The following is a 19,053-nucleotide window of genomic DNA, read 5'->3' on the forward strand; positions in this document are numbered from 1 at the left end:
TCCTCAAAAAATTAAAAATAAAATCACTATATGATTCAGCATTATCACTTCTGGGTATATATCCAAAGTAACTGAAGTAAGTACCTCAAGGAGATGTAAGTGCTACCATGGTTCACAGCAGCATTATTTACAATAGCTAAGATATGGCAAAGTGGCCTTTTGACTGGTCTCTTCAAAATGCTTTGCAAATGAAAACAGCTATTTTTACCAACTTTTTGTGAGAATTGGAGGGAAGTATTATTACATGAGAAAAGAAAGAAGAAAAATAAAGGAGCCAGGTGCCGGGCCTCAGTCTGCATTTCCAGCCAGTGGGATCTACATACTCACAGAGGGATGCTTGCTGTCAGGTTCCTCAGGCATAGTCACTAAAACCAAAACCCCAAACCTCTACTTGCTCTCTTTTTTACCCTCTTGTTCTCTTCCTTTGGGGGCTGAACCCCTCCTTCTGCTTCCCACAGCGTGCAGAGGGTCATCCCAGCCACCTCGGGCATCCTCCAGTGAGCAGAGCAACAGGCCTGGCTCTCTGTCATGCCCCATCTCTCACAGCCTCTCAGAGGCCTGCAGAGAAACAGCCCAGCTGGCAGGAGCATGGGCTGCTGTCTGCCTCTCTGTGGTGTGTCTCCTCACAAACTGGCCAGAGGCTGTCATCTGCGAGGAGATGGAGCAGGGCCAACAATTTCAATTCACAGTCGACTCTGCTCTGCCCAGCAAGGTCGAGAAATCAAGAAGCAGTTTTCCCTTAGTAGCTCTCATTTTTGGTAGAGGCACATCCCTTGTGTTTTCAGGTCGGGAAACTCAGAGTTGAACTCTATAATCGACTCTATGCACACCTGGAATTGTGTTACCACCATGCACTGATCATGGAGCACCTCCATGTGCTGGGTATTAGGTGTGGGGATACAACTTATGGAAAATCCAGCCCTGGCTCTCAAGCTGCAGGTCACAGACTAGCATGGAAACAAGTCTATTGCTCATAGCTTGGTAGCTTGAGTGCAGAGTGTATAAAAGGAGCAAGGAAGAGCATTTAGAAAAACCTCTGGCCTGCAAGAGGTCACAGAGCAAGTGTGGCCTGTAACCTGCTCCCTTGGCTCATGTTCCCATGTACCATTACTCTCTCCATGACTGTCTTCTTTTCTGATTAGCACTTTGTCCTGTTCTTCCCTGTGCTCGTTTCAATCTCAGGCAGGCACTCTCCACAGGAGAGCCCCATGAACTCTAGGCTGGCAGCCTCAGCAGTACAAGAGCCAGTGTTTGCCCAAGTCCCAGAAAAGTCCCAAACTCTGACTAGACCCAGAGGTCACAGCCTGCCTAGAAAAGACTTGAGGCCAGGGCATATACTAATTGGTCAGGTCTGGGTCACTCTTACCTCAGTACAGAGGCAAGATGTTTCCCTAAAAGGGCTTCTGTTAACAAAATGAAGAGGAATGGATTGCAGGGTGGCAAGTATAAAAACTGTACACTGCTTGTACTTAGCCCTGGGCTTCTATTTCTCTATGCATTAGATTGGGTAAATGCTCTTTAGGATAGTTTAGGCAGAGGAAAAGTCAGGGGCTGGAAAGAAAGGGTAAAGGAGGAAAGAAGGGAATTGTCCTGTTGATAAAGCAGTCAGGGGAGCAGCAACCTTGTAACATTTAAGATGTCTCAGACTTGTTTGAAACTTTCTTATTAATTTGACCCATAAGCCAAGACTCATTTATTTGGAGTACCTAATACATGCTGGGCACAGTTCTAAATGCTGTGGAGGATGCAAGTTGCATGCCTTCATAGAGTTTACATTCTAATGGAAAGATAGATAAACAGATGATAGAGACAGATGTAGAGATAGAGACAGATGATGCTAGATCTCTGAGGAGGAAGAGGAAGACAAAACAAAGTAGAGATATTATTTTTGACTTTTGGGAATTTTTACTTTTAGGAAGAAACTAAACATAGGGAAAGAGCTAGATGATAGCCCAACACTATATGAAAGCATATTTAGTCACTAAATCATGTCCAACCCTTTGTGACCCCACGGACTGTAGCCTGCCAGACTCCTCTGTTCATGGGACTTCTCAGGCAAGAATACTGGAGTAGGTTGCCGTTTCCTTCTCCAGGGGATCTTCCTGACCCAGGGATTGAACCTGGGCCTCCTGCATTGGCAAGCAGATTCTTTACCCCTGAGCCTCCTGAGAGGCTGCATGAGAGTACACTAAACATGATATAACCAGAGGCTAGAAATGTGTATCATAGGAGAGAGCAGATGGATTGAGGTTATTTGAGAAAGGCTGGGTATCATTCTCCACTCTCGCAGAAAAAATGCCCAAGTATTGTAAGAGGAAGGGAATATACACTGGCCCGTGTTTCCAAAGTTTCCCGAAAATAAGACTTAAGTGTTCTAAAAATTGTTTTCCTGGCCCGTATCCAAAGCTTCTGATTCATATCTTCCCCAGGATAGGCTGGGCAGTCTAAATTTTAACCAGTACCATTGTTACTTCTTATCATCAGGAAAGTGTGGGAACCCTTACCTAGAGGGCTGGCAGGTGCAAAGCAAGGGGGAACCCAGTGTGTGAGATGTCCTAAGGCCCTCATTCATTCTGAGCCCAACTGCTTTTCATTTATTTCTCGCAAGGACTGCAGAACTTGCCAAAAGACCATCTCTTCTTTGGTTTACAGAATGTGAGGATGCAAGAGAATAAGAGATGGCTACTGGATTTAATAGAAGGTGCAGAGAATAAACCCCAAGTGCTAGCAGATCATGTGAAAGGAGACAGATTTTCTCTGCCAAACAGAGAGGGGGCTGCAAAGGCTGCAGACCAGAATATCCTGTGTATGTGCTTCTAATTCAATTAAGTCCCTCTGCTTTCCATCTAGCCCGCTTCCCAAGTGCTCCCCTAGCATACGCTGCTGCACTAACAACGCCTTGTGGACACACAGTCATCCCCACAGTAGGAGAGGACAGCTGCTTAATAGTCACTGCACAGCAGGGCTGAAGGTGAAGAACAAGCCCTGGATACAGCTTGGGAGGCTCTAGGTAGACCGCAGGGAAGATTCCTGACAAGACAGAAACCAGAACGGAAATTCTACTAAGGCTATTACTGTACTCCACATCCATAATCTGTCAGGAAGTGTCTTGGGTGTTTGCAACTATATAAACAGCTAAGACCTTAGGGCTTCCTAACTAAGCTTGTGGGAATTAATAGCGTCACTACTTGCTGCTGCAGGTGGAGTCTTAAAGTCTTTTTTCTGATCTCTAGGTAGTTGATGAGATTCAAGGCAGCCAAGATAACACTGCTAAAGAAGCCATAACCAAAGGGGTGAACATTAGAGCTGTTCACAGAAATATTTCTAGTTCTGACTGGACACAGTAGGGCTGCAATTCTCTACTCCCTAAAAGGTGAGTGGGGCCATATGATTTACTTTGACCAGTGAAGTATACTGTTCTTCCCTAGACAGATGCTTTATAAGCTGGTATATGATTGGCTACTGACTTTTTCCCTTGACCACAGTGAAAGGCAAGTGTTGGCAGATGGCTAATCTTTCAGCCTGATCCTAGAGCCAGGCTGCTGCAGAACAGCTGACCAGTGATGGACCTGTATGTGAGGGAGAAACTGCTCTGTGGTTTGCAGCCACTGGGATTTGGGAGTTATTTGTTTCTGTTAACCAGTACTATGGTTAACTAGTCATTCAAATGTAGCAGTCTTATGATCAGGAATTATCTAGTTGCCTTATCAGACTGATAGGAAGAAATCTGTAATTAACAAATCAATAGGACTGAAAATCCCACAGAACGTCTGACTAAAAGCAAGGCCAACCTTTCTTTACTCTTTGAAAATAAAATGCAGCTTTTCATTAAGCAAATAGGCTTCTAATTAGGCTAGCTAATGCGATACTTTCATTATTAATAGTTTCTTCAGCATAACTTTTGGTTCTGTTTGCCAGTTTCTTGAGTTGGTTTGCATTACTTTTTGGCCTAGGTTATTGCACTAGGTGTCTAGGTGTCTCCTCTGCCTCTGTGACTTATCTCTTTTCACCCTGTTTCCAGGCTGTTTTATTATTAATCTCACTCTCAAACCTCAGTTTACTTTCCTGGTTGCTCATATGATAAAATACTTGTGATATAAAAAAATGAGGTAGATTTTTCTTATAAATGATCTGATTTTCTTTAATAGTGAGTAAACACAAAGAAAGCTCAGAAAGAATGAATTATCTATTAGCAAAATGTTTATGAATAAAGACCCATAACTTTCTCCTAGGTTCCCAACAGTTGTTTCTGAGCCAAATGAACCTTAATTCAGGCCAAGGCTCATAAGGATCTCCTGCACTTTGTGCCACCATGAAATCTGGGACAATTAAGAATTCCAGCAGTTTTATTGTCTAATGTATTCTTACAATCAACCACCATACTTGCACCTTATAAAGTCTCCTCTTATAGTGGAAGGAGCCTTACTAACACATTCAGTTTGTCTTATATACTGTTTGAATTAAAGAAAGCTGGGGTGTATTTTGAATCAGTTACTAACTGTTCTTGGTATACACTGGGTGAAAACTGATTAATTCAACTCTATTCAACAAATGGGTTTTATATTATGCTGTAGTATATGTATATGTCACCCAGTAATCTGAACTTTTAAAATTCCCTGATTTTATTTGAAACTAAATTTGTTATTTTTTGCTAATCAAGTAATAGATCAAATCTATTTCTTATGAAAAAATTATAGTAGCAAGAGAAAAAGATTAAAACATAAATCATATGTAGCCTCACCACCAAAGAAAGATTTTAACATTATTATAGATTTGGAAAATTTCCTCTTAGGAAATAAGATTTCTGATATGTCTTCCTCCTCACTTTTCAGACTGTAGACAAGCCGCACATAAGAGTCATCCCTGAAAATGACTTGAAGGGCCTCACATGGATAAAACGCACGGTACACTCACTCATCCCAATTTCCATTTAGCAGCCTGGGTTCAGTTAGGGAAGCAAAGCTCTCATGAGTGTTATGGGAATAGAGGATAAATTATGGAAATTAGACCTTATACAAATGTGGCCCCTTGCCCTGTTGGGAAGGTGAAAATCTGGAAGTGAAAGCTGAAGGAGTGAAAAAGAATTGTTAATACATCCTTGTGAGGCCCACGAGCAATCTCCTGAAGTTAGAACCTAAAGACAAATATGAGAAAGCAGCCTGTCTAACCACCGAATCGGAACGATGAAGGGGGAGCTTCAGGATGTATCCTTGGGGAACTTCCATCTCTGTGCAGCTATTGCTTCTGCAGATGTACTGGTGGTGTAGGCTTGACAAGTAGAAGTTCACATTGTTGAGTTCACACGTAACCTTCAGCCCTCCTGACATGGGCACTGTTTCTATTAGCCCAAGGAGCAAAGATAGGGACACAGAAAAGACGCTGACCGACATCCACAGAATAAGTCATGCTGCTCACTGGATCATTAAACTTCTCTGCTTTTTTTCTATTTCATCTTTTTGCATAATTTGTAGAGATCTACTTTCTTTTATTTGTTTGAACCTTTTATTTTACATTGTAGCATAGCTGATTAACAGTGCTGCGATAGTATCAGGTGTACAGAAAACTATGTATCTATTCTTTTTCTAAACTTCTCTGTTGTGAGACATAAAGATCTTTTCATATTTTGTCTTTTCTGAGAGACCTATCTACTTATTTCTCCCCAAACCTTCTTCCACTAACATTTAATAGTATTTCTTCAAGTCCATAGTCATCCAACCAAGCCATTAGACATTGCCCTCGAATCCACATCATTTCAGGCTTTGCTTTCTCTCTTTCTAGGCAAAAAAGAATAACCAGGTACACTGCTCAAAAGTTCTGCCTACTTGCAGGAGGTTCCCTCACCGTGTCCTCTAGGCTGCTCAAGTCAGGCTGTGTCACCACCCCCTACTTTTAGGTGCTGCCAGCTTTTCATGCGATATCGTCATAAAGCAAGCATGAAAATTTTGGCCTTGGTCAGCTGGTCATAGGGGTAGGCTGAGAGAAAGGAGGGAGTACAGCAAAAGTAGGAATCATGAAAATTTGAGCCACATGTTCCTGGGGCCTGTCAAATAGAGCATTCCCACTTGATGGTGTAGTGCTACTGTGCCTGCCCGAGTTTATGGCTTGGTGTATCAGACACTGGTAACGGATTCCCTGGTCAGAAACACCTTATGTGGAATACCTTCATGGTAACAAGGGGTTCTGTAAGTCTACAGCTCCTCATCAGACGTTCAGGCTCTATTAGAGCCAAGCAGCAGGCCAGCAGCCGTTTCTCAAATGAACTGGTAACTGTGGAGGATAGCCTAGTTCTGCCCTTAAAAGTCTGCACTGCGGTTCTCCAGAGGGGAGCAAAGGCTCCATGTAGGTTCTCCACCTGCCAGTGAAGCTCGCTCTTTTCAAACTACATGAAAGAATTCACCTTTCCAGGTCTCCTCCTTTATGCAATACTGTTCTATAGAACTTTATTGCTCTCATTTTGATCCCTAACTTCCAATGGGGGGTTGTTTCTCCTTCCTGTGCCATCACATAATGAGCAAACCACCTGGGAGACCTGCGCCTTAGAGCAAAACTGAAAGATCACACTTTTCTAGGATAGACACGGAAGGAGGAAACAGGGAAAGAGTTTTTCTTAAACTGAAGTCCTCTAGAATCCCTAAGGCCTCTGTAAAGATCAGATTTGACTCCTATGATCTGGTCCTCTGAAGCAGGAGTTGGGGGCATCATGTCTATAAATCCTTCCATTAGACTGGCAGACAAAACTCAAAAGAAAACATGATTCAGAAGCCAAGGTTAGAGGGGACATCTAAAGATCATCAAACACTCAATAAATTAGAAAAAAACGTTAAGCCAGGGAGAAGAAAGCCGTATCTCTCCCAGCTCTGTCATTATCCGGGTGACAGGGGACCGGTGGATCTGGCTCCTAAGTGAGGAAGGCTGACTTCTCAAACATCCTTCTGGGGGAGACACAGTGATAGTCAGAGGAGGGTGGGCTCAGAGTTCCAGAGTCCGAGCTCTTACCTTTCCATCACCTATCTCAGTAAGGTGCAGCAATAATGTGAAATTTCTTTGCTTTGATTGAAGTTTCAACCTCGACTGAACCTAGTCAAAAGGATTGGAGGGACATCTGGGATTACAGGAGGTGGGATAAAGAGTGCTTTCTTTGCTAATGAAGTGATTTAATTTACTCTGTCAAAACTCTGGTTTAGATCAGATGTCAACCCTTCTGGGAAGCATCCCTATGTGCCCCAGGTGGGATGTTTTGTTCCTTTCTGAGACCTCCTGCCACAGTCTGTTGCATATATTTTTGCTAAACCCTTCTTTCAATATGCTTTGGATTGCAGTTAATACCCAGGATGTCAGCATTCTCCTTTCACTAGGCCACTTGTTCTCATTTGGGATATTAAAACCCAGGATGTAGCAATCAGCAATGAAGTGTGTTGTAAATTACAACTAAAGGTAGGTAAAATAACAACATACAAATGATTCAAGGTGACACTATGATATGTTTCGTCTTTTAGTGCTGCTTCAATTCACCAGCTTTTAAGTGCAATATCTTAGGAATAGGAGACATGGGTAGCTGCTGCAGCTGCTGCTGCTGCTGCTGCTGAGTCGCTTCAGTCGTGTCTGACTCTGTGCGACCCCATAGACAGCAGCTCACCAGGCTCCGCCATCCCTGGGATTCTCCAGGCAAGAATACTGGAGTGGGTTGCCATTTCCTTCTCCAATGCATGAAAGTGAAAAGTGAAAGTGAAGTCGCTCAGTCGTGTCCGACTCTTTGTGACCCCATGGGTAGAGAAAGAACAAATGTACCAGGAATTGTTCATGAGTCCAAGTTTGCTTTTGAGAGTCTTGTACATATTAATGCCATCCACTAAGTAAGCTGAGATAAAAATTGGGAACTGCTGTATTAGAATGAGAGCTCCTTCAGCGAAAGTTCCCTGATTCCACCAGTGCCTATATTAACTGTGCTGTCCAGCATGATAATATGTACTTAATAATAATATGTGAAATAGAGTAAAGAAACTGAAGAAAATTGAAAGTCCAAAGTAAATAAAATATAACAGAGTGAGGTGTGGGAGAGGGGTGGAAAAAGGAAATCATAATTTCCTGATGGGGCCTGAGTGAGTTATTTATGTAATTTGTATAACAGAGTCACAAGACTTTTTAATAATAAACAATAGACATGTATTTCTTGCATGTCTGGGGTCAGCTGGGGTTTTGGCTAGGTGGCTCTGCTGATCTTGGCTGGGCTTCTTCATGGGTCTCAGGTCAGACTAGCTGGCCATCAGCTAGTCTGTCTGACCTTCATTGAGACAACTAGGGCTGGAGCTGCTCTGTTTCTCTTCTTCCATCAGGCTAGTGCAGACACGTTTCCATGGTGATAGCAAGGGGTAAAAGAAGTCACGTGGCAACATACAAGGACTTTGGAGGCATAGACTTGAAATTGGCCTGCTATCACTTTTGCACAATTCCTGGCTAAGGAAGTCATAAGACCAGCTCGCCATTCAAGAAATGGAGAAAGGGACTATATCTTTTTAATAAGTAACCACAAATTCATGTGAGAAGGGGTGGATATGGGGACTGTGAAGTGCTGGGGTCATCACTGCAACTGGCTACAGAATCTGAGAAGACTACCCACCCAGGAGCATTGAAGCTTAGGATTGAGGAGTTTTTGCTTAGTGAAGTTTCACACTTCCAAAACTCTTCTGTTATTAAATCTGGTGTGGGAATGTTCCTTAGTTGTTCCAGGATACAAATGCTCTGCACAAATTCTATCACATAGCAGTAAAAGGCAGCCATTCTTTTACATTAGACTTTATATATACAAGGGTTATACAAGCAAACATTGTGATGAGAAGGGAACATGGCTCCTGGAACCTGTCTGTTGTCTAAGCATGGGCCTCTGCACATGAATACTCGGGCCTCTGCACATGAATACTCCTCCCTCTGACAATGGACCTCAACCAGAGCTCTGTAACCATTTCTGGTTCATTGTTCCTCTTAAGGGCTCCTGGGGGGAATCAGAGAAATATATGAGGACATATAAGTTAGTCCCTCCAGCAGCTCTTAGGTAGCAAATATGTGTAACAGTGGAAATGATCCTGATTGCTCTCCATTTATTTCTGCAGCTACCAGTTTCCTCTCTTGCTTGCTGTAAAGTTTAAAACAACATCAATTTTTAAGGACTTAAAGTGCTTTTCTATTTAAAATCAAACAAGACAAGCATCATTTTCATTCTGGGACCGTGCTTTGCTTCTTGAAGTGTAGTGAATATATAGACACCCACTGAAAAATAATAATAATAAAAAAGCTAAGTGATGGAAATGAGTAATTGCTTGGCAGCGAGTCTGCGGGGAGAGCACTGACACTGCACGGCACATATTTCATGAATAATGAGAGGAGTCTCAGAGCTGTGCAATCACTGCCTATTGGGTCAGAAATTTCACATTAGTGGATTCATCAGAGCAGATCAGTGTCATAAAGACACTCTTTCCTGAGGTAAACACACCTTTCCTTCACTGAACTGTCATCTCTCAGTTGCATAGTGGATACAGCTGAGACCTGAGAGGAGGGGATAAGTGGATTAGGAGTAGTTTATATCCATATCATTCTAAATTCTATCTGCTTATTTGGATAGAAAGGATGTTTTTTAACAGAGATGAGCTAGTAAGTCTGTGGATAACAAAGGGCTTAATAAAGCATAGAGAAATAGAGTAAACACTGCACACCTAGTTCTATGAAATGTTGCTTAGCAGTGATTGAAACTCAGAGAATTTTAAAGCTGTGAGAGGGACTTTAGACCTTTTGTTCTAGGACGACCTTGGTGTGGTAGTCACCAAGCGCTTTTCCCATTATTTTTGGTCTATTGTAGGTTTTTACTTCCTGTCTTTCTGCAGTTAGGGGTAGTCCTCTGACTTGAGTTGATGGAATTTGCTCAATGAATTGTGAACAGAAGTGATGTGGTCTTTTCTGGATGAAGGTTTAAGAGCCAGTGTGCAATCTGCCACGCTGCCTTGTTTCTTCCACCAGTGCACTGGGGCTACCGTGCAGGTGGGGCTACAGTAGGAAATTGCTACTCAACGAGCTTAGGTCCTGGTGAAAGAGGAGCAGAGAGCACTGCCCCCAGATAACCTCTGATGAGTGTGTAACATGCTGCTACTGCTGCTAAGTTGCTTCAGTCATGTTTGACTCTGCGTGACCCCATAGACAGCAGCCCACCAGCTCCCCCGTCCCTGGGATTCTCCAGGCAAGAACACTGGAGTGGGTTGCCATTTCCTTCTCCAATGCATGAAAGCAAAAAGTGAAAGTGAAGTCGCTCAGTTGTGCCTGACTCTTAGCAACCCCATGGACTGCAGCTGACCAGGCTCCTCCGTCCATGGGATTTTCCAGGCAAGAGTACTGGACTGGAGTGCCATTGCCTTCTCTGGTGTGTAACATGATAGTGAAAGTGAAGTCGCTCAGTCGTGTCAGACTCTTTACAACCCCATGGACTGTAGCCCACCAGGCTTCTCCATCCATGGAATTTTCTAGGGATGAGTACTGGAGTGGGTTGCCATTTCCTTCTCCAGGGGATCTTCCCGACCCAGGGATTGAACCCTGCATTGCAGGCAGACGCTTTACCATCTGAGCCACCAGGGGATCTGCCTTCTCCGGTGTGTAACATGACTGGAAAATAAATGTTGTGAGCTGGAAAGATTGTGGATTTTTGTTACTACAGCACACCTTAGCCTATCCCAACTGATACGCTGAGTACTTTCTTTGCTTTTGCTCAAAGTATCCTAGATGTGGCATCATGGATAGAACACTATTTTACAGTCAGATACACGTAGATTTGAAAGATAGTTTAAAGTGACTATCAGTCCATATAAGATAGAAACCAAGGTAGTTTTGTTAGGGTTAAATAAGATAATACATTTAATATCTTAAGTGTAGTGCCAATCATCATCAACAAATGCTTGTTAGATAAGACAAAGGCAGTTGTACTAAACCAGGAAGCAAACTTTCCCCTTAGAAATAAATGATATTCTTTACCTACAAGTACACACATTCCATCATTTACAAAACTCTACATTTCCTTCTTTCATCCTTAATGGAACTCAGAATATTGGGATAAAGAGCACCTTAGTTACAATCTCATCCAAACTCTTGAGAAACCAAGTCCAGAGAGATGAGGGATTTATCCAGAGCCATATACCTGCTTAGTGGAAGAGGCAGAATTAGGACTAGAGCCACCACATAATTGACCATCCAAATAGGACACTTTTGAAAGTGAAGGGAGAAAATAGTTAGCAACTGTGCCAGAAGAACAGGTGGAAAGGTGGACTTTCCCAGGCAAACCAGAACATATGGTCATCCTCATTAGGATTTACTTTCCCAGACTCTATGCCTGGTGTCACTTTCCTTCCCAGCAGATGTCTTAATCCTACTGGTGTAAGAGACTCTTCATCATTCTACATCTAAAGATGTAGGGAAGAAAGGGACAAAAAATGGTTTTCCATTTTAACATTCCCTATAAATCTTTACTCCCCCTCTCCACCCTGCTTTCTTTAGCTTAGTGTCTTTACTGTCAAGTTTAACTGCTTATAATACTACGGTAACTGACTTGCTTTGAGCAGTAATGGCTACTGATTACACTAATGGGCCTGCATTTGAAAAAGTTTCCATTGCATGGCAGAGCCCAGAGGTGATTTACTGGAAAAGCAACAACAACAACAAATAGACACTTTCAGATAATGAGCAACATAGAGGAGAATACAGCCAAAATGGGAACAGAAATGATCAGTGGAACTTCTCCAGAAATAACATACTCACTGATACTCATTTTCAGACACATTTCTAAAGGAGATTGACTCTCCCCCCATCAGTGTACAGAAGAGCAATTATATTTTTGAAGGTGTTTGAAATTAACTCACAAGAAAAATCAAAGGTCCAGGAAACATATCCTGGTGCTCTCTTCAAGTTCCAATCCAATAGTGAAAATAAGTCTTGTAGAAGAGAAAGGCCATGTGAGTAGTTGAGGTGCTGGGACCCTTCTCCATTCTTGAGCAAGGGTGCTCCTCCAACCTGCTCATGTGTGGATAAGCCAAGTATTTCTGGCTAGGCAGTCTGTTGTGTCCCTTTCTAAAATCAGAGCTGCCTGTCCCATGAGGAAGCCTCAGGAGAAGGTGTTGGTAAAGCATGGCCTTTTGGACTGTTCCCTATCAAAACTATGAGTACAAATGCAAATATTGGATAACAAAGTAAGGACAGCAGAGGAGATGTACCTTGGGCACAACTCTGCTGTGGCTTAACCACACCCCCAAGGCACCTTCACATCACACTGGCTGTGCTTGCCCTGCTGTTTCCATCTGCTGAATCACGATGCAGGTTGCATGTGAAGACTTAAGGTGTTGAACTTCCTGCTGCAATGTGCTTTTTCTCTTTTTCTGGAGTCTGGAGATGTGGTAGTGAGCACCCCCATGAAGCCCCATGGCCTGCTCTCTCCCTTCCTCTCCAGTCTTAGGCTTTGCAACCTGGACTCACCACCCTCTAGCCACATTGCCCTCACACTCCTCACACAGACCAAGCTTGGTCAGACTTCCAGCGCCTTTGTATCCTTCTGTCTGCCTGGGATACTCTCTCTGCTGATCCTCTCATTGTTGGTTATACTTCATCAATTAAAATTCAGGGACTTCCCTTGACTCTGGTAGCAATGGCATTAGTGGTAAAGAACTTGCCTGCCAATGCAGGAGACATAAGAGATGTGGGTTCAATCCCTGGATCAGGAAGATCCTCTGGAGGAGGGCAATGGCAACCCACTCCAGTATTCTTGCCTGGAGAAACCCCTGGACGTAGGTGCCAGGCAGGCTACAGTCCATGGGGCTCCAGAGTCAGACAGTACTGAAGCAACTTACCACACAGGCACACATGGTATCAATGTAAGTTAGACACATATTTCCAGAAGAGTTTCTGGAATCTAACTCATTGGAAAAGACTCTGATGCTGGGAGGGATTGGGGGCAGGAGATGAAGGGGACAACAGAGGATGAGATGGCTGGATGGCATCACTGACTCGATGGATGTGAGTCTGAGTGAACTCTGGGAGATGGTGATGGACAGGGAGGCCTGGCGTGCTGCGATTCATGGGGTCGCAAAGAGTCGGACATGACCGAGCGACTGAACTGAACTGAACTAAACTGAATAGGTCCTCAATAAATATTTCTTGAAAATATGAGTTAATGAATAAATGAATGAATGTATTCCATATCGATTCTGGAATCAAATAACCAATAAATGACCAATTTATTCTTTAAGACCATCTGAGACCTGATGGGAGACTTCTTCCTCTAGCATGCTATTTCTAAGGGTTCCATACAAGATACACTAGAACCAAAGGTATTACGAATGCTCAAGAAAGAGAATGACGCAGACGGATAGAAACTGAAATGATCCAGACTTTCTATTGTATCCAATTTAGGGTCATCCCTGCTGTGTCTGCATTGTCCTTCCCAGCTCTGCTCACCTCTCTATCTTCTCTAGTCTCATTCTCTGCCTGCTCTCACCGCCGGAATTAAAATATGCCCTAATGTTCACTCTACTTCTTGAAACCAAATGTTGTTGAAAATGTACTTTATCTCTAAGCCAATTAACAAAATTCTTTAAAATGATGTTTTATTATAGTTGATTGACTCTCAGAAAGATCTATACACAGTCATTCTATTTTTCTTCCCAGAGGCTTTTCTGTGCTTATCTTTTAGGAACAAGACATCACATTTTCTCCTACCTCGTGACTAAAGTAAAAAAGCCTCAGCCCAGTAAAACTCAAATTGGGTTGAATCAGAATGATTAAATAAGCTCTGAATGATGTGTTCATTTCAACAAAAGTGTTTTTTTCAGCACAATGAGCTCTAAATCAAGTTCAAATTCAGGAGATGTTGTGTGATTGCATTCCAAGGAATGACAATCTTTGTCTCCCATGCCATTATTTATTTGAGAATGGGAAGAGAAAATCACTGATGGAGTTACCCAATTATCATGCTTCAGGTCATTCACTCCATCTTAGGAAAAGTCTGTGACATCAAGTTGTACAAAGTTTATGGGTAACAGAACCAGAGAGAGTAACTTTGTAAAGGATATGTGATGATTTATATGATGACCTAAATTTTGTTTACTCCATTATATTATTCCAATTCTCCTTTTTATTCTCTCTTTTTCTCCTTCTCTCCCTCACCCCAACTAGTTTAGTCTATAAGGTCCTAGAATGCATAGACAAGCCCTTTATTTTGCCTTGCTTTTAATTCACACACATTGAAAGGAACCATAGATCAGATCAGTCAGGTGAATATATTGGATCTCTTCTGTTTGTTCCTACAGATCCAATCTATGCCCCAGGCAGCTGACCTTTAAGGACCTGTCAATAGACCTCTTGCCTGGCATCCAGTTGGGGTCTGTAAAAGGGAGCCCCTGGCAGGGATTGGAGGCAGAAGCATGAGAATACTTGTTCTGTGCTCACAACATGCCAGGACACCTTGCTTGGCCAGGACCTTCCACAGAAGGCTTTGTCTGGCAGTAAATCTCTTGTCCTAAGCAGCTGGCTTTCTCCTCCTGCCCCTTAAGGTCTAGAGGGATCCCTGCGGAAACTGGTCTGGGGCATGTCACTATCCCTAGGTGGTTTACTAACCCCTGCCTGCACCTATGGAAATGGCCTCTTTATCTAACTCTCCTTGAATTATTAAATTTGCCTGTACAACTTGTTTCCTGCCATGTCTCTGGTCAAAAAACAGATGGATAGTTGAAGGAAGCCAATATATGTCCCCAGTAGAAAGTGGGCATTGGTTAGTACAAGCCTTTGCTAGGACCTCTCCATGCATGGTTGTTTTCCCAACCTCCCAGTAACTATCTGCATCAGATATTGTTGAGTCCATTTTACAGATGGGAACTGGGTCCCAGAGAGGTCATGTAGTATGGTCAGGATCACACAGCTGGCAGATAGAGATGGTCATGGGGTCCCCCCGAATCCTATCTGACCCCAAAGCTGTTACAGTGATTGCATATGGAGAGCAAATAATTCCTCACAGACACAGAGAAAGTAGGAATGGGGGCAAGAGTAAGTCCGCAAGGAATGGGACTTCCCTGGTGGTCCAGGGGCTAAGACTTTGCACTCCCAATGCAGGGGGCCTGGGTTCGATCCCTGGTCAGGGAACTAGATCCCCCATGCCACAACTAAAAGTTTGCATGCTGCAGCTAAGTCTAAGGATCCTGCATGCTGCAATTCAGAAAGAGCTCATGTGCTTCAACTCAGATGGGGTGGAGGGGGGGGGGGCGGAGGCGTAGGAAGTCAAATAAATAAATATTCTAGAAGTACCCAAGGAATGAGGGCTGCGTTGGAGAGATTGACCTATATGTTCTTCTGGAATCCACCAGCAAGGTGAAGAAATGAAGGCCAAGGCCCCTTTCACCAATAACAGTAATGGGCAGATTAGGGCCGGGCCATCCTGGCCACTAAACTTCTTATGACAGTGGGGTGGGTGTCTTTGAGAAGTTTCCCATCGGCTCTTGGCCTCAGCCCTACCAGTCACGTCCTGAGGAGGCAAATCTTTTTCTGCGTTTCCGCCCCCTTCTCCTCGATGCCTGCACAATCTGGGATAGAAGTGTAGCACCTCAGCCTCCATTTAATGCTGGGGATCAGTGTCTCTGTGCCTCCCCCTCCCTGTGAGTATAGAGCTCCGCACAGCCTGAAATTCCCAGCTCTGATGGGGAGCTCTGAATTATTCATCAGCCCAATAATGGCAGGTGATGAGATCTTTTCCCGATATGTCCCTGTCAGTAGGTGTTTATTAATCTGTTTCACCAGCCGCCCTGCTCTGACTGTGGGGCCTGAAGAACCCCACGCGCTGCCTGACACGTATCGGCAGAGACAGCACTTTAAAGACTCCCTTTTGCCTGGGAGGTCATCTGAAGGTTATTAGGAACAAATTATTTCTTCATTTCCGCTGACTGAGTAGATAGCCTTAATGATCTGTCACCTAGCAATAGCCTGCCTGTTCAAACATAAAGAATGGCAGGCTGATGGGCTTATAACTAGAATCGGTTCATTTTAGCTCTTCTCTTGTCAAGCATGCTTCCAAGATACATATAGTATTTACATATTCATGAGCCTCAGCCGACACTGATGCCGTGAGGGGGCCTGTCTGATAATGTGATACAAGTTTGTACTGTGTCCTCAGGCACTTAAAGTCTATTAAGTGAATAAAGTCTACCCAGGGCCTCTCTTCTTGGAGGTGTTCTCCATTTTAAACACTGGGATGCTATCCCAATTTCAAGCACTCATCTCCCTACCTTCTCCCTTTCCCTGCCCCCAACATCCATCAAAATCTGCCCTCCCTACCTCTTACTGAGAGGAAGCTCTGCTTTAAAGAAAGCTAGCGGGCCACTGGGAGTTTTCCCTCCTCCCAGCAGGGCAAACCTATCCATGAGATCTTTGCTTTCCTTTCCTTTAGGCTTTGTGTAGGTAACTCCAATGACATTGTATAAAGCAAAGTGAAATGGCAGCTGGCTTTGCAAATTTTGGACTCTGACAGCACTTTCGAGTCTCCTTGGGTTACTTGTAGCTAATTAGTATTTCATGCCTTTGACTTCAATGGCCTGTGGTCTTGTCTCTGTCTGTCTAGTTGAGGATGCTGCCTGAGGCATAAATCTTGCTCTGCAACTAAATCACCTGGGGAGGACCTGAAATTTGTCATCTGGAGAGATTCTTATTATCCCATCTCCAATCTCCCATTTTCTATGTTACTCAAAACAATCTTCCTATCCCTACTTTGATTCTTAAAAGAAAAAAATGTAAAAAAATATAATTAGTACATATGTTATTAGTATGTACATTGTTATGCCAGTTTGGACATCTCTCTGCTAAATAAATATTCTATGTATCTATTTATCTTTCATCCATTCACTTGGCAGCCTGTGGCTGTGCTATGAAACTCTAGAAGGCCTAGAATATCTGAGTCCAGTTTGGGTTTGTACCATTTTTCTTAGGGGCCAGGTTCCAGCTTCATGAACAGTTACATGCCAAAGAAAGTAAATTGCTTTTTAAAGTACTACTGAGTTGTCCTTGAGTATAGGAACCTTAACTACTTACACAGAATAAGTACCAAATAATAATAATAATAATAATACTAACTTCTCATATAGGAATTGTTGGGGAGATTTCAGAGACTGCTCACTTCCTTTAAGAGTCAGTTTTTCTGCATGTGAAATGGGGATAATAACTTGAATCCTTTTTCCTACTTATAAAGTCGTTATGAGGATTAATGAGATAATAAGTTGGTGAATGTATTGGGAATCCCTTGAGGAGCATTAAAATTGACTCAAGGCATAATTGTTTGGCAGATAAATAATTATCCCATTAACCTAACTATGTGCCATTCATTCAAAAATTTTGTCAAGCACTTTGATTTATTTTTCACAGGAGCTTTAGGGCTGTCCCTATATGGGCATGGACTCCAGTAGGTAGAGGGACCATGAAATCGAATGAAAGCCCAAGGTAACCAATGAGGGATTGCTCTAGCAGAAAAGAGTGGGATCCTAGGAACACCTGGGTCTCCCCTTCTGCCATGACAGAAACTCTAGTTTTAAGAAAGTAAGCTTAAAAAATCTAGGCCTTCGTAGTCTAAGATGGCAACCACTAGCCCCAAGTGGCAATTTACATGTACATTTAATTAAAAGAAAGTAAGATTAAAAAAATTTAATTTCTTAGAGTAGCCACACTTTGAGTGCTTGCTACCTATATGTGGCTAATGGCTACTGTGCTGGACAGAGCAAATATGTAACATTTCCATCATCTCAGAGGCTTCTGACTAGATTAGGTCACTCTCAAACTTGAATGTGCATAAGAATGACTCAAGGATTTTCTTTCCGTAGGTGTGAGGAGAATCATAGAAATCTGAATATTTAAAAAGTTCTCCAAAATAATTCTGAGTGATGGTTGGTGACAAAATCTGGATTTCCCAATGCTATTCAAAGTGTGTTCCATAGACTGGCAGCATTTGTATCACCTGAGAGTTTGTTTAGAAGGAAAATTCAAGAATTGAGTATAGGGCTCAGAAATCTATACACAAGTTTTCCGGGTGATTCTTATGGATGCTAAACTTTGAGAACCACTAATCTAGACAGTAAAACAATGCAACTATAGCCTGAACATTGCTGAAATTTAGATAGAAAAGTTTACAGTCTAAGATGACTACATTGGGATTTACTTACAGTTACATCCTACCGGAGATCAGTCCTGTGTGTTCATTGGAAGGACTGATGTTGAAGATGAAACTCCAATACTTTGGCCACCTAATGCGAAGAGCTGACTCATTTGAAAAGACCCTGATGTTGGAAAAGAGAGAGGGCAGGGGGAGAGGGTGACGACAGAGGATGAGATGGCTGGATGGCATCACAGACTCAATGGACATGGGTTTGGGTAGATTCCAGCCGGCAGTTGGTGATGGACAGGGAGGCCTGGCGTGCTGTGGCTCATGGCAGAGTTGGACATGACTGAGGGACTGAAGTGAACATGGAATCCACTTATATAAAATTCATCCATCCATCCTTCCATCCTTTCATTCACAGCTTTTAGGATATCTATTATGTGCTAGTCATTTGTGATGAAAATTGGGAATTTTCAGCAAGGAACAAAATTTTCATAATCTGTCAGGTTAGTTTAATTGTTTCTAACTCAATTTTTATTATTTTTCCTTCAATTTTTGGCGGGATGGAGTACAAATTTAGAGTACTTTTTAAACTAGAGGCTGGTTCACTGAACTGAGCACCCCTCCAATTGTTTGCATAGCACAGATCAACAGGTGGTTTTGTTTAGGTTCACAAAGATATTAGAGGTTAAATAATGCTAGAAGTCAATTTTCCAAACCTAGGCCAGTACCAGCAGTGTTTAGGGGCAAAAATGAGTAATGAAATTTTCTAGCTAATTCATAGTTAAATGTTTTAGTGTTTACTTTAGTGGCTTTAATTACTGAATATTTTCAGTACCAATTTGTATAAAACAAAGTTTTATCACAGCATTGATAATAACCCTGATATATATGAATTTCAC

General features: G+C 42.7%; 1 non-coding gene across 1 annotated transcript; it reads left to right on the top strand.

The window, feature by feature from the left end:
* Positions 1 to 15,086: 15,086 nt before the first annotated feature.
* Positions 15,087 to 15,159, top strand: TRNAG-CCC (transfer RNA glycine (anticodon CCC)). Its single transcript has one exon. It is a non-coding gene; the product is annotated as a tRNA-Gly (tRNA).
* The last annotated feature ends 3,894 nt before the right edge of the window (positions 15,160 to 19,053 follow it).

This window comes from Ovis canadensis, chromosome 2 (assembly GCF_042477335.2).
Source record: "Ovis canadensis isolate MfBH-ARS-UI-01 breed Bighorn chromosome 2, ARS-UI_OviCan_v2, whole genome shotgun sequence".
In the NCBI taxonomy this organism is placed as follows: domain Eukaryota; kingdom Metazoa; phylum Chordata; class Mammalia; order Artiodactyla; family Bovidae; genus Ovis; species Ovis canadensis.